Source organism: Eleutherodactylus coqui, chromosome 3 (assembly GCF_035609145.1).
Source record: "Eleutherodactylus coqui strain aEleCoq1 chromosome 3, aEleCoq1.hap1, whole genome shotgun sequence".
Lineage (NCBI taxonomy): Eukaryota > Metazoa > Chordata > Amphibia > Anura > Eleutherodactylidae > Eleutherodactylus > Eleutherodactylus coqui.
Genome location: NC_089839.1, coordinates 244,727,657 through 244,740,443, shown reverse-complemented (window position 1 = coordinate 244,740,443; position 12,787 = coordinate 244,727,657).

Here is a 12,787-nt window from a genome sequence, read left to right as displayed (position 1 = left end):
AAACATGTGAGGTTCATATTAGTGGGGTGTTTAGTCTGAGTGTGTTGACAGAGTAGAGTGCATGGGGTGGGTGATGTATGGATAGGAGGTAGGCAATTTACGGTTGTGTGGTGCAATGGAGGCTTTGTGGGTGAAGGTGATGAGTTTAAATTGAGTTCAGTATGGGCAGCCAAACAGTCAAAACGGCTGTTTCTGCTGTTATGACTATGGAAGGATAAGAATTAAAAAGGCTTCTATGGTGAAGAATATATGGTGATTTTTGAATTTTTATACACCACTGATGCTGCTTTCTTAGGGCGCCCACCCACTGGCGTTTTTTTTTCCCTGCGAAATTCGCAGCATTTTTTTTCTGCAGGGGTCTATGGGACTTGTAATGTTAAAATCGCGATCGCGCAAAATCGCCAGTGGGTGGGCGCCCTTATACTGAAAGTTGCAATAATCGAGTCTAGAATGGATGAGGGCAGCAATGAGTGTCTCTAGCGTGTCCGTGGTAAGGAATAGAGATGAGCGAACGTACTCGTCCGAGCTTGATGCTCGGGCGAATATTAGCGTGTTCGGGATGCTCGTTACTCGTAACGAGCACCACGCGGTGTTCGGGTTACTTTCAGTTTCCTCTCTGAGTCGTTAGCGCGCTTTTCTGGCCAATTGAAAGACAGGGAAGGCATTACAACTTCCCCCTGTGATGTTCAAGCCCTATACCACCCCCCTGCTGTGAGTGGCTGGGGAGATCTGATGTCACCCGAGTATAAAAGTCGGCCCTTCCCGCGGCTCGCCACACATGCCTTGTGAGTTAGCTGAGGGACAGTGCTGTTCTATTGGAGTTGCTGTAGGGAGAGTGTTTGTAGTGAGTGTAGGCTTCAAGAACCCCAACGGTCCTTCCTAGGGCCACATCTACGTGTGTGCAGGCTGCTGTTAGCAGTGGAGAATTTTTTTTTTTTCTCAAAATCGGCAGTGCAGAGCATTGCACCCGGCATTAGGGACAGAAGTGGTGCTTAGGCAGGGAGAGTGTTAGGAGTGAGTGTAGCCTTCAAGAACCTCAACGGTCCTTTCTAGGGCCACATTTAACTGTGTGGAGTACTGTGCAGGCTGCTGTTAGCTGTGTTGCTTTTTTTTTTTTTTCTCAAAATCGGCGGTGCAGAGCATTGCACCCTGCATTGATACTACAGGCACAGAATTGTGTAGGCAGGGCCACAACACAGTTATTAGTCATTGAATAGGCACAGTGGGCCTTTCCTTTTAAACAAAAGGGAAAAAAGTATATTTGCCCTGCCTCTGTCAGTCCTAAGGGCTCTGGGTACGTGTGTGCTGCGTGGAGAACGTAAAAAAATCAGACGCAACCAGCTACGGTTGAGTGCAGCCTTGCGCCAATTTCTTTCCTGCCTGGGAAATACCTGCTCTGCCACAGTTAATAACTCTGCAACAGTAAAGTTCTGTGACACATTTGCAGGGCCGCAACACAGTTATTAAACTTATTATTCATTCACTAGAGGCAGTGGGCCTTTCCTTTTAAACAAAAGGGAAAAAAGTATATTTGCCCTGCCTCTGTCAGTCCTAAGGGCTCTGTGTACGTGTGTGCTGCGTGGAGAACGTAAAAAAATCAGACGCAACCAGCTACGGTTGAGTGCAGCCTTGCGCCAATTTCTTTCCTGACTGGGAAATACCTGCTCTGCCACAGTTAATAACTCTGCAACAGTAAAGTTCCGTGACACTTTTGCAGGGCCGCAACACAGTTATTAAACTTATTATTCATTCACTAGAGGCAGTGGGCCTTTCCTTTTAAACAAAAGGGAAAAAAGTATATTTGCCCTGCCTTTGTCAGTCCTAAGGGCTCTGGGTACGTGTGTGCTGCGTGGAGAACGTAAAAAAATCAGACGCAACCAGCTACGGTTGAGTGCAGCCTTGCGCCAATTTCTTTCCTGCCTGGGAAATACCTGCTCTGCCACAGTTAATAACTCTGCAATAGTAAAGTTCTGTGACACTTTTGCAGGGCCGCAACACAGTTATTAAACTTATTATTCATTCACTAGAGGCAGTGGGCCTTTCCTTTTTAAAAAAGTTAAAAAATTATATTTGGCCTGCAGGCTTGCGCCAATTTATTTCCTGCCTGTGAAATCAAATCACTGGTAATACAGCATGCTGAGGGGTAGGGGTAGGCCTAGAGGACGAGGACGCGGCCGAGGACGCGGAGGGCCAAGTGAGGGTGTGGGCACAGGCCGAGCTCCTGATCCAGGTGTGTCGCAGCCGACTGCTGCGCGATTAGGAGAGAGGCACGTTTCTGGCGTCCCCACATTCATCGCCCAATTAATGGGTCCACGTGGGAGACCTTTATTAGAAAATGAGCAGTGTGAGCAGGTCCTGTCCTGGATGGCAGAAAGTGCTTTGAGCAACCTATCGTCCAGCCACAGTTCTGCGCCGTCCACTGCTGCAAATCCGAATCCTCTGTCTGCTGCTCCTCCTTCCTCCCAGCCTCCTCACTCCACTACAATGACACATGCTCAGGAGCGGGAAGACTCCCAGGAACTGTTCTCGGGCCCCTGCTCAGATTGGGCAGCAGTGGTTCCTCTCCCACCAGAGGAGTTTATTGTCACTGATGCACAACCATTGGAAAGTTCCCGGGGTCCGGGGGATGAGGCTGGGGACTTCCGCCAACTGTCTCAAGAACTTTCTGTGGGTGAGGAGGACGATGACGATGAGACACAGTTGTCTTGCAGTGAGGTAGTAGTAAGGGCAGTAAGTCCGAGGGAGGAGCGCACAGAGGATTCGGAGGAAGAGCAGCAGGACGATGAGGTGACTGACCCCACCTGGTGTGCAACACCTACACAGGACAGGTCTTCAGAGGGGGAGGCACGGGCAGCAGCAGGGCAGGTTGCAAGAGGCAGTGCGGTGGCCAGGGGTAGAGGCAGGGCCAGACGGAATAATCCACCAACTGTTTCCCAAAGCGCACCCTCGCGCCATGCCACCCTGCAGAGGCCGAGGTGCTCTAAGGTCTGGCAGTTTTTCACAGAGACGCCTGACGACCGACGAACAGTGGTGTGCAACCTTTGTCGCGCCAAGATCAGCCGGGGAGCCACCACCAACAGCCTCACCACCACCAGCATGCGCAGACATATGATGGCCAAGCACCCCACAAGGTGGGACGAAGGCCGTTCACCGCCTCCGGTTTGCACCGCTGCCTCTCCCCCTGTGCCCCAACCTGCCACTGAGATCCAACCCCCCTCTCAGGACACAGGCACTACCGTCTCATGGCCTGCACCCACACCCTCACCTCCGCTGTCCTCGGCCCCATCCACCAATGTCTCGCACCGCACAGTCCAGCCGTCGCTAGTGCAAGTGTTGGAGCGCAAGCGCAAGTACGCCGCCACGCACCCGCACGCTCAATCGTTAACCGTCCACATAGCCAAATTTATCAGCCTTGAGATGCTGCCGTATAGGGTTGTGGAAGCGGAGGCTTTCAAAGCTATGATGGCGGCGGCGGCCCCGCGCTACTCAGTTCCCAGTCGCCACTACTTTTCCCAATGTGCCGTCCCAGCCCTGCACGACCACGTCTCCCGCAACATTGTACGCGCCCTCACCAATGCGGTTAGTGGCAAGGTCCACTTAACTACGGACACGTGGACAAGCACAGGCGGGCAGGGCCACTACATCTCCCTGACGGCACATTGGGTGAATTTAGTGGAGGCTGGGACAGAGTCAGAGCCTGGGACCGCTCACGTCCTACCCACCCCCAGAATTGCGGGCCCCAGCTCGGTGGTGGTATGTTCGGCGGTGTATGCTTCTTCCACTAAAGCACCCTCCTCCTCCTCCTCCTCAACCTCTGTCTCGCAATCTAGATGTGTCAGCAGCAGCAGGACGTCGCCAGCAGTCGGTGTCGCGCGGCGTGGCAGCACAGCGGTGTGCAAGCGTCAGCAGGCCGTGCTGAAACTACTCAGCTTAGGAGATAGGAGGCACACGGCCCACGAACTGCTGCAGGGTCTGACAGAACAGACCGACCGCTGGCTTGCGCCGCTGAGCCTCCAACCGGGCATGGTCGTGTGTGACAACGGCCGTAACCTGGTGGCGGCTCTGCAGCTCGGCAGCCTCACGCACGTGCCATGCCTGGCCCACATCTTTAATTTGGTGGTTCAGCGCTTTCTGAAAAGCTACCCACGCTTGTCAGACCTGCTCGTAAAGGTGCGCCGGCTCTGCGCACATTTCCACAAGTCCCACACGGACGCTGCCACCCTGCGCACCCAGCAACATCGCTTTAATCTGCCAGTGCACCGACTGCTGTGCGACGTGCCCACACGGTGGAACTCTATGCTCCACATGTTGGCCAGGCTCTATGAGCAGCGTAGAGCTATCATGGAATACCAACTCCAACATGGGCCGTGCAGTGGGAGTCAGCCTCCTCAATTATTTTCAGAAGAGTGGGCCTGGTTGGCAGACATCTGCCCGGTCCTTGGAAACTTTGAGCAGTCTATTCAGGTGGTGAGCGGCGATGCTGCAATCATTAGCGTCACCATTCCTCTGCTATGCATCTTGAGAAGTTCCCTGCAAACCATAAAGATGCTTTGCGCTCGGAAACGGAGGCGGGGGAAGACAATATGTCGCTGGATAGTCAGAGCACCCTCCTGTCTATATCTCAGCGCATTCAGGAGGAGGAGGAGGAGGAGCATGAGGAGGATGAGGAGGAGGGGGAAGAGACAGCTTGGCCCACTGCTGACAGTGCCCCTGCTGCTTGCCTGTCATCCTTTCAGCGTGTATGGCCTGAGGAGGAGGAGGAGGAGGAGGAGGAGGATCCTGAAAGTGATCTTCCTAGTGAAGACAGCCATGTGTTGCGTACAGGTACCCTGGCACACATGGCTGACTTCATGTTAGGATGCCTTTCTCGTGACCCTCGCGTTGCACGCATTCTGGCCACTACGGATTACTGGGTGTACACACTGCTCGACCCACGCTATAAGGAGAACCTTCCCACTCTCATTCCCGAAGAGGAAAGGGGTTCGAGAGTGTTGCTATACCACAGGACCCTGGCGGACAAGCTGATGGTAAAATTCCCATCCGACAGCGCTAGTGGCAGAAGGCGCAGTTCCGAGGGCCAGGTAGCAGGGGAGGTGCGGAGATCGAGCAGCATGTACAGCCCAGGCAGTGCAACAGTCTTTAAGGGCCTGGACAGCTTTATGGCTCCCCACCAAGACTGTGTCACCGCTTCCCAATCAAGGCTGAGTCGGCGGGAGCACTGTAAAAGGATGGTGAGGGAGTACGTAGCGGATCGCACGACCGTCCTCCGTGCCGCCTCTGCCACCTACAACTACTGGGTGTCGAAGCTGGACACGTGGCCTGAACTAGGGCTGTATGCCCTGGAGGTGCTTGCTTGTCCAGCGGCTAGCGTCTTGTCGGAGAGGGTGTTTAGTGCGGCTGGGGGAATCATCACAGATAAGCGTACCCGCCTGTCAACCGACAGTGCCGACAGGCTAACACTCATCAAGATGAACAAAGCCTGGATTTCCCCAGACTTCTCTTCTCCACCAGCGGACAGCAGCGATACGTAAGCAATATGTAGGCTGCACCCGCGGATGGAAGCTACGTTCTCTCTCACCATCCAAAACGGGGACATTTCTGCTTCATCAATCTGTGTCTAATATTCCTCCTCTTCCTCCTGCTCCTCCTCCTGAAACCTCACGTAATCACGCTGAACGGGCAATTTTTCTTAGGGCCACAATGCTCACTCATCTAATTTTTCTAAACAATTTTTATATGTTTCAATGCTCTTAAAAGCGTTGAAACTTTAACTTGAACCAATTTTTCGTTAAACTGGGCTGCCTCCAGGCCTAGTTACCACTTAAGCCACATTAACCAAAGCGATTAATGGGTTTCACCTGCCCTCTTGGTTGGCCAGGGCCAATTTTTCTGATGTACATTAGTACAGTTGATACAGCAATTTTTGTGGGCCCTCGCCTACAGTGTAATCAAATTAATTTTTAGCCCACCTGCATTACAGCTGACGTTACATCCGCTGTGTTGGGCAATGTAATGGGATATTTTTATGTACCGCCGGTGGCTTCCTGGCACCAACCCATGCTGTGGGTCCACAGGGAATTATAAATGCATCTGTGTCCACTTCTAAAGAACCCCAGTCTGACTGGGGCATGCAGTGTGGGCCGAAGCCCACCTGTATTAAGCACAACATTACTACCTCAGCTGTGTTGGGCAATGCAATGGGATATTTTTGTGTATCGCCGGTGGGTTCCAGGGAGCCACCCATGCTGTAGGTGCACACGGAGTTTAACCTACATGTGTCCACTTGTAAAGAACCCCAGTCTGACTGGGGCATGCAGTGTGGGCCGAAGCCCACCTGCATTAAGCACGACATTACTACCTCAGCTGTGTTGGGCAATGCAATGGGATATTTTTATGTACCGCCGGTGGCTTCCTGGCACCCACCCATGCTGTGGGTCCACAGGGAATTATAAATGCATCTGTTTCCACTTGTAAAGAACCCCAGTCTGACTGGGGCATGCAGTGTGGGCCGAAGCCCACCTGCATTAAGCACGACATTACTACCTCAGCTGTGTTGGGCACTGCAATGGGATATTTTTATGTACCGCCGGTGGGTTCCAGGGAGCCACCCATGCTGTCGGTCGACAGGGACTTCACAATAGGGAGTTGTACCTGCCTGTGTCTATGAATTAAAAAGCCCGGTCTGACTGGGGCATGCAGAGACACCTTGACAGAATGAATAGTGGGTGGCACATAGGTTCCCCATTGCTATGCCCACGTGTGCAGCTCCTGATGGCGGTGGCACAGGATTCTATTTCTCATTGCTTCTGTACAGCATTGTGGGCTATCACCCTGCCCCTTTTAAAGAGGGTCGCTGCCTAGCCGTGCCAACCTCTGCAGTGTGTGCCTGCGGTTCCTCCTCATGGCAGACGCACTTCTAAATAGACATGAGGGTGGTGTGGCATTAGGGCAGCTGAAGGCTGCGCAGGGACACTTTGGTGTGCGCTGTGGGGGGAAGGGGGGCGGTTGGGCAGCATGTAAGCCAGGAGAAGTGGCAGTGGAGTGTCATGCAGGCAGTGATTGTGCTTTGTTGGAGGTAGTGTGGTGCTTAGCTAAGGTATGCCATGCTAATGAGGGCTTTTCAGAAGTAAAAGTTTTTGGGAGGGGGGGGCCCCACTCTTGCCGCTATTGTGGCTTAATAGTGGGACCTGTGAACTTGAGATGCAGCCCAACATGTAGCCCCTCGCCTGCCCTATCCGTTGCTGTGTCGTTCCCATCAATTTCTTGAATTGCCCAGATTTTCACACAAGGAAACCTTAGCGAGCATCGGCGAAATACAAAAATGCTCGGGTCGCCCATTGACTTCAATGGGGTTCGTTACTCGAAACGAACCCTCGAGCATCGAGAAAAGTTCGTCCCGAGTAACGAGCAGCCGAGCATTTTGGTGCTCGCTCATCTCCAGTAAGGAACAGATGGATTTTTGCAATATTCCTGAGGCATAGGTGGCATGTTTGAGCCAGAGAATGGATGTGGGGGGTGAAAGAGAGGTCAGAGTCCAGTGTGACCCCAAGGCATCGGGCGTGCTGTCTGGGGGTTATGGTGGTGCCAGATACTGATATGGAGATGCTGGAGGGGAGGGGGAGTCGGCTAGTAGAGGGCAGAAAAATGAGAAGCTCAGTTTTTGAAAGGTTACGTTTGAGAAGAAGGGAGGACATGTTGTTTGAAACAGCAGGCAGACAGTCGGAGATGTTTTGGTGGAAAGGTGCAGAGATGTCATGGGAAGAGGTGTCAAGCTGTGTGTCGTCAGTTTAGAGGTCATATGGAGGCCAAATCTGCAAACAGTTTGTCCAATTTGGGCTATGTAGCCTTGGGGGACCCCAACAGTGACAGGGAGTGGAGAGGAGGTAACGCCAGCAAAGGAGACACTGAATGAGCTGTCATAGAAATAGGGGAAGAACCAGGATGGAGCAGAGTCCTTTAAGCGGATAGAGTGAAGCATAGCAAGAAGGAGGTTATGGTCAACAGTGTCAAATGCAGTGGAGAGGTCAAAGAGGATTAGTAGGGAGTAGTTGCCCCTTGACTTGGCTGTCATCAGGTTGTTTAATACTTTAGTGAGGGTAACTTTGGTCAAGTGAAAAGGGCGGAAACCGGACTGTAGGGGGTCAAGAAGAGAGTTATCAGAGAGAGTTATCACTTTTATGTGGTCAATGCAGATCCTGCTATTTTGTGAAGATCTAGTTAAGTGTTACATTTATTCAGGGCGCAGGTACAGCACCTTTCATGGACATCACCAACATGTCAGACTAAGATATAATTATTATCCTCAATGGACCACTGAAGACATATATCACCAAAATGTGGGGAACACAAAATAGGACAAATAACGGTAACACAAATACAGGGATGGGAACGATATCCCTATCCAACTTTGGTGGTACGCCCTTCGTAAAAGCAGGGCGATTGCCCCAACAGGGGAGGCACCATGTCCAGAACCAAAGGGACTTAGCCTGTCCCTAGATGGAAGAAAGAGAAGATGTTTGATGCAGATGAAAAGAGCAATGTAAATAACACAGTTTGGTAAAAGCGAATAAGTTCCACACAGAATAAATAGCCACAAGTACTTAGCTGACAGGAGCTCTTTATCAAACCAAACCCCAAAGGCAGGACAATAACCGATACCCACGTAGAAGAAGACACAGAAACAATACCCTTCCGTTATGACTGATTAGCCGACTAGGGAAAACACCTCACTGCTGGTCAATCTGTCATACACCACAGGAGTTATTGAAGAAGGTCACATTATACACTAAGGTACTCTGACAAACAACACTTCAGGGACCTTCTGCAATGACAGGAAGAATGCACTCATCATCGCTCAGCACCGAATCACAGGGCGCATGTGCCGAAGCTGTGGTCATGTGTGCCAGGGCTAACACTGTGACGTCACCCTGGCTCCACTTCCCAATTGTGTCTGGCATGCCACAACACTAACATATGAGTTGATAGGTCTAATATAGGAGTTGGTAGGTCATCGAATTGAAACTCTACAATAGTTAACCCACAAACTATAAAAATCTGATCACTCCTGGTTTAGGACAAGGTTTAACTTTAGGATCTTTTGCATTTAAAGTTACAGTTAAAGCTATGAGGTAAATTGCAGCTATTTGCTACTTAGATGAGCATATTATGTAGCTTTGGATTCCAGACTGAATTGGGAGTCTCAGAAGGAGCTAAATGTGATTGTTCTCAGTAAGAGAAACCAAGTGTCAGGACTCGGGGGCCGGGAAACTGGAAGTCCCTGAAAATACCAGCAACCCCTGTCCCTACCTACTTGCCCCCCTGGGCTAAGCCCCAGGGCGACAACTGGGCGACGGTCCCTACACTCACTGAGGAAGGGGAACACTGGGACTAACAAACTGACAGACACTGGAACAAACAGCAGCAAGGAGAGTCAGACTATCCGGGTCGGCAACGAGAGGGTACGCGGTACAAGAGGGTCAGGCAAAGTCAACATCAGGTTCAAAAACAGGGAGTCAAAAGTCAGGAAACACAACAAGAAGTACGCTGGTGTAGCAGGAAGACCAAACTAACACTGGCCTTGGTCTGCAGACACAAGCAGGTTTAAATGCTGTCAGAGCTCCCCCTCCAGGAGCTGATTGGGGCGGGGAGTCTGACAACAGCTGAGTGCACCCAGCAGCACTGGGGAACCCGCCCCCAGCCCTGCAGGAGGCAGGGAAGGAGACACATGCCTGGTTGCCATAATACCGAGGACGCAACGCGGGGCAACACCCACCGTGTCCCTAGCAACCCTGCGGCAAGGAGGAGCTCCATGGCCAGGGGAGGTGACGAGGACCGGGGCTCCACTGCGCCGCACAGCAGCAGCCCGTGTGACAGGACTGGCGGTGGGGGCACGAGGGACCCGCGAACTGCCGGTCCTTACAGTACCCCCCCTTCTACGGGGGAACACTGGACCCCCACGGCCCGGAGCAGGCTTGAGGGGAAAGGCCCTGTGGAACCGTCGAACCAACAGTGGTGCATGTACATCCCGGGCGGGAATCCATGTACGGTCCTCAGGGTCAAAACCCTTCCAATGTACCAGATATTGTAAAATACCTCTCACATGCCGAGCATCAATCAAATGCTCTACCTCGTACTCCAGTTCCCCTTGTACACGAGTAGGAGAGGGCGGGCTCTGGGCGGGCAGAACTGGGGTTACATATTTCTTCAGCAGCCCCTTGTGGAAGATGTCATGAATCTTCCACGACTGCGGAAGAGATAGTCTGTACGCAACAGGATTCACCACCTGGGAGATGGTGAACGGACCAACAAAGCGGGGAGCTAGCTTTTGGGATGGGACCTTGAGTCTCAAATTTTTTGAGGCCAGTAACACCTGCTCCCCAACCACGAACGGTGCAGAGATAGTGCGTCTATTATTAGCTTGACCAAGAAGCTTATCCTGGGAACCCTGAAGGTTCTTACAAACCTGGGCCCAAACTGTGCACAGTTCATTAATGGCAGAGACTGCAGACGGCGTGCCAGAAACTGAGGGTGCAGAAAAAGAAAATGGAGGATGGAAATCATAATTACAAAAGAACGGCGACACATGAGAAGACGAATTTACATGGTTGTTAATGGCAAACTCGGCGAGAGGTAGAAAGCTAACCCACAGATGTTGATTGTCTTAAACAAACAGTCGCAGGTATTGGATTAATTCTTGATTCATCCTCTCAGTTTGCCCATTCGACTCGGGATGAAAAGCTGACGAAAACACAAATTAATATTCAATTTCCTGCAGAAAGGTCGGCAGAAGTGAGCAACAAACTGTACACCTCTATCTGAGACCACGTCCTCAGGAACCCCATGAAACCGCACCACCTCCTTAATAACCATGTCAGATAACAGTTTGGCATTTGGTAACTTGCTCAGAGGAACGAAATGTGCCATTTTGGAGAACCGATCTACAATGATCTAAATGATGGTATTCCCCTGTGACGGCAGCAAATCTGTGATGAAGTCTATGGACAGATGTGTCCAAGGCCTGGACAGAATGGGCAAGGGAAGAAGAGGCCCCTCAGGACATCTCCTGACACTCTTCCCCCTGGCACACACCGGACAAGCAGTGACAAATGCCCGAACATCCCTACTCATATGAGGCCACCAAAAAGTTCTGGAAAGTAATTCCTGAGTTCCCCGGATGCCTGGGTGACCAGCAATGAACGAGGCATGCATCTCTTCTAACACCATCAACCTTAATGGTAAAGGAACAAACAGTTTGCCTTCTGGAAGCGCTTCAGGGGCTGATTGCTGCGCAGCCTGAATTAGCAGCGAGAGGTCAGAGGAGATGGCTACGAGAACCACCCCAGGGGAAAGAATAGTCTCAGTCTCCGACTCAGGAGGTTCCGGAATACCAAAACTCCTAGATAGTGCATCCGCCTAAACATTCTTTGAACCGGGTCGGTAGGTAACTAGAAAGTTAAAACGAGAAAAGAAAAGAGCCCAACAAGCTTGGCGAGCATTCAACCTCTTAGCAGAATCTAAATATATAAGGTTCTTATGGTTTGTGAGTACCATGATCTGATGGCGTGCTCCCTCCAAAAAATGCCTCCACTCCTCGAACGCCCATTTTATAGCAAGTAACTCACGATTGCCTATATCGTAATTTTGTTCAGTAGAGGAAAATTTTCTAGAAAAGTAAGCGCACGGTCTAAGATTCGTGAGTGTAGACGGCCCCTGAGAAAGTACTGCCCCTACTCCAAACTCGGAGGCATCCACCTCCACCACAAATGGGCAAGACAGGTCTGGTTGGACAAGAATGCGCGCGGAGGAAAAGGCAGCCTTCAGGGTAGTGAAGGCCACCAGCGCATCTGGAGACCGGTGAGATCCGTTAAGGGTTTAGCCACCACAGATAAGTTCTTAATTAACTTCCGATAATAATTAGTGAAGCCTAAGAAGCGCTGGAGGGCCTTTAGAGTGACTGGTTGGGCCCACTCTGTGATGGCTTTCACCTTCCCTGGATCCATCTGGATATCCCATGGAGTAATGATATACCCTAAAAAGGTTATCTTCTGCACCCCAAAACCACATTTTTCAATCTTAGCAAACAGCTGGTTAGCCCTGAGCCAAGTCAGGACCATTTGAACATGTACCTGGTGTGTCTCCCAGTCGGAGGAAGGAGACACATGCCTGGTTGCCATAATACCGAGGACGCGACGCGGGGCAACACCCAACGCATGCCTAGCAGCCCTGCGGCGAGGAGGAGCTCCGCAGTCGGGGGGGGGGGGGGGAGCGGGGCTCCCCTGTGACGCACAGCGGCAGCCCATGTGACAGGACCAGCGGTGAGGGCACGAGGGACCCGCGAACCGCCAGTCCTTACACCTAGTAATCTTGTGATAATGATACCTTTTAATGGCTAACAAAGACTTAAAGGGGTTGTCCCGCGAAAGCAAGTGGGGGTATACACTTCTGTATGGCCATATTAATGCACTTTGTAATATACATCGTGCATTAAATATGAGCCAAACAGAAGTTATTCACTTACCTGCTCCGTTGCTAGCGTCCTTATCTCCATGGTGCCGTCTAATTTCAGCGTCTAATCTCCCGATTAGACGCGCTTGCGCAGTCCGGTCTTCTCCCTTCTGAATGGGGCCGCTCGTGCCGGAGAGCTGCTCCTCGTAGCTCCGCCCCGTCACGTGTGCCGATTCCAGCCAATCAGGAGGCTGGAATCGGCAATGGAACGCACAGAGCTCACGGTGCACCATGGGAGAAGACCTGCGGTCCACCGTGGGTGAAGATCCCGGCGGCCATCTTA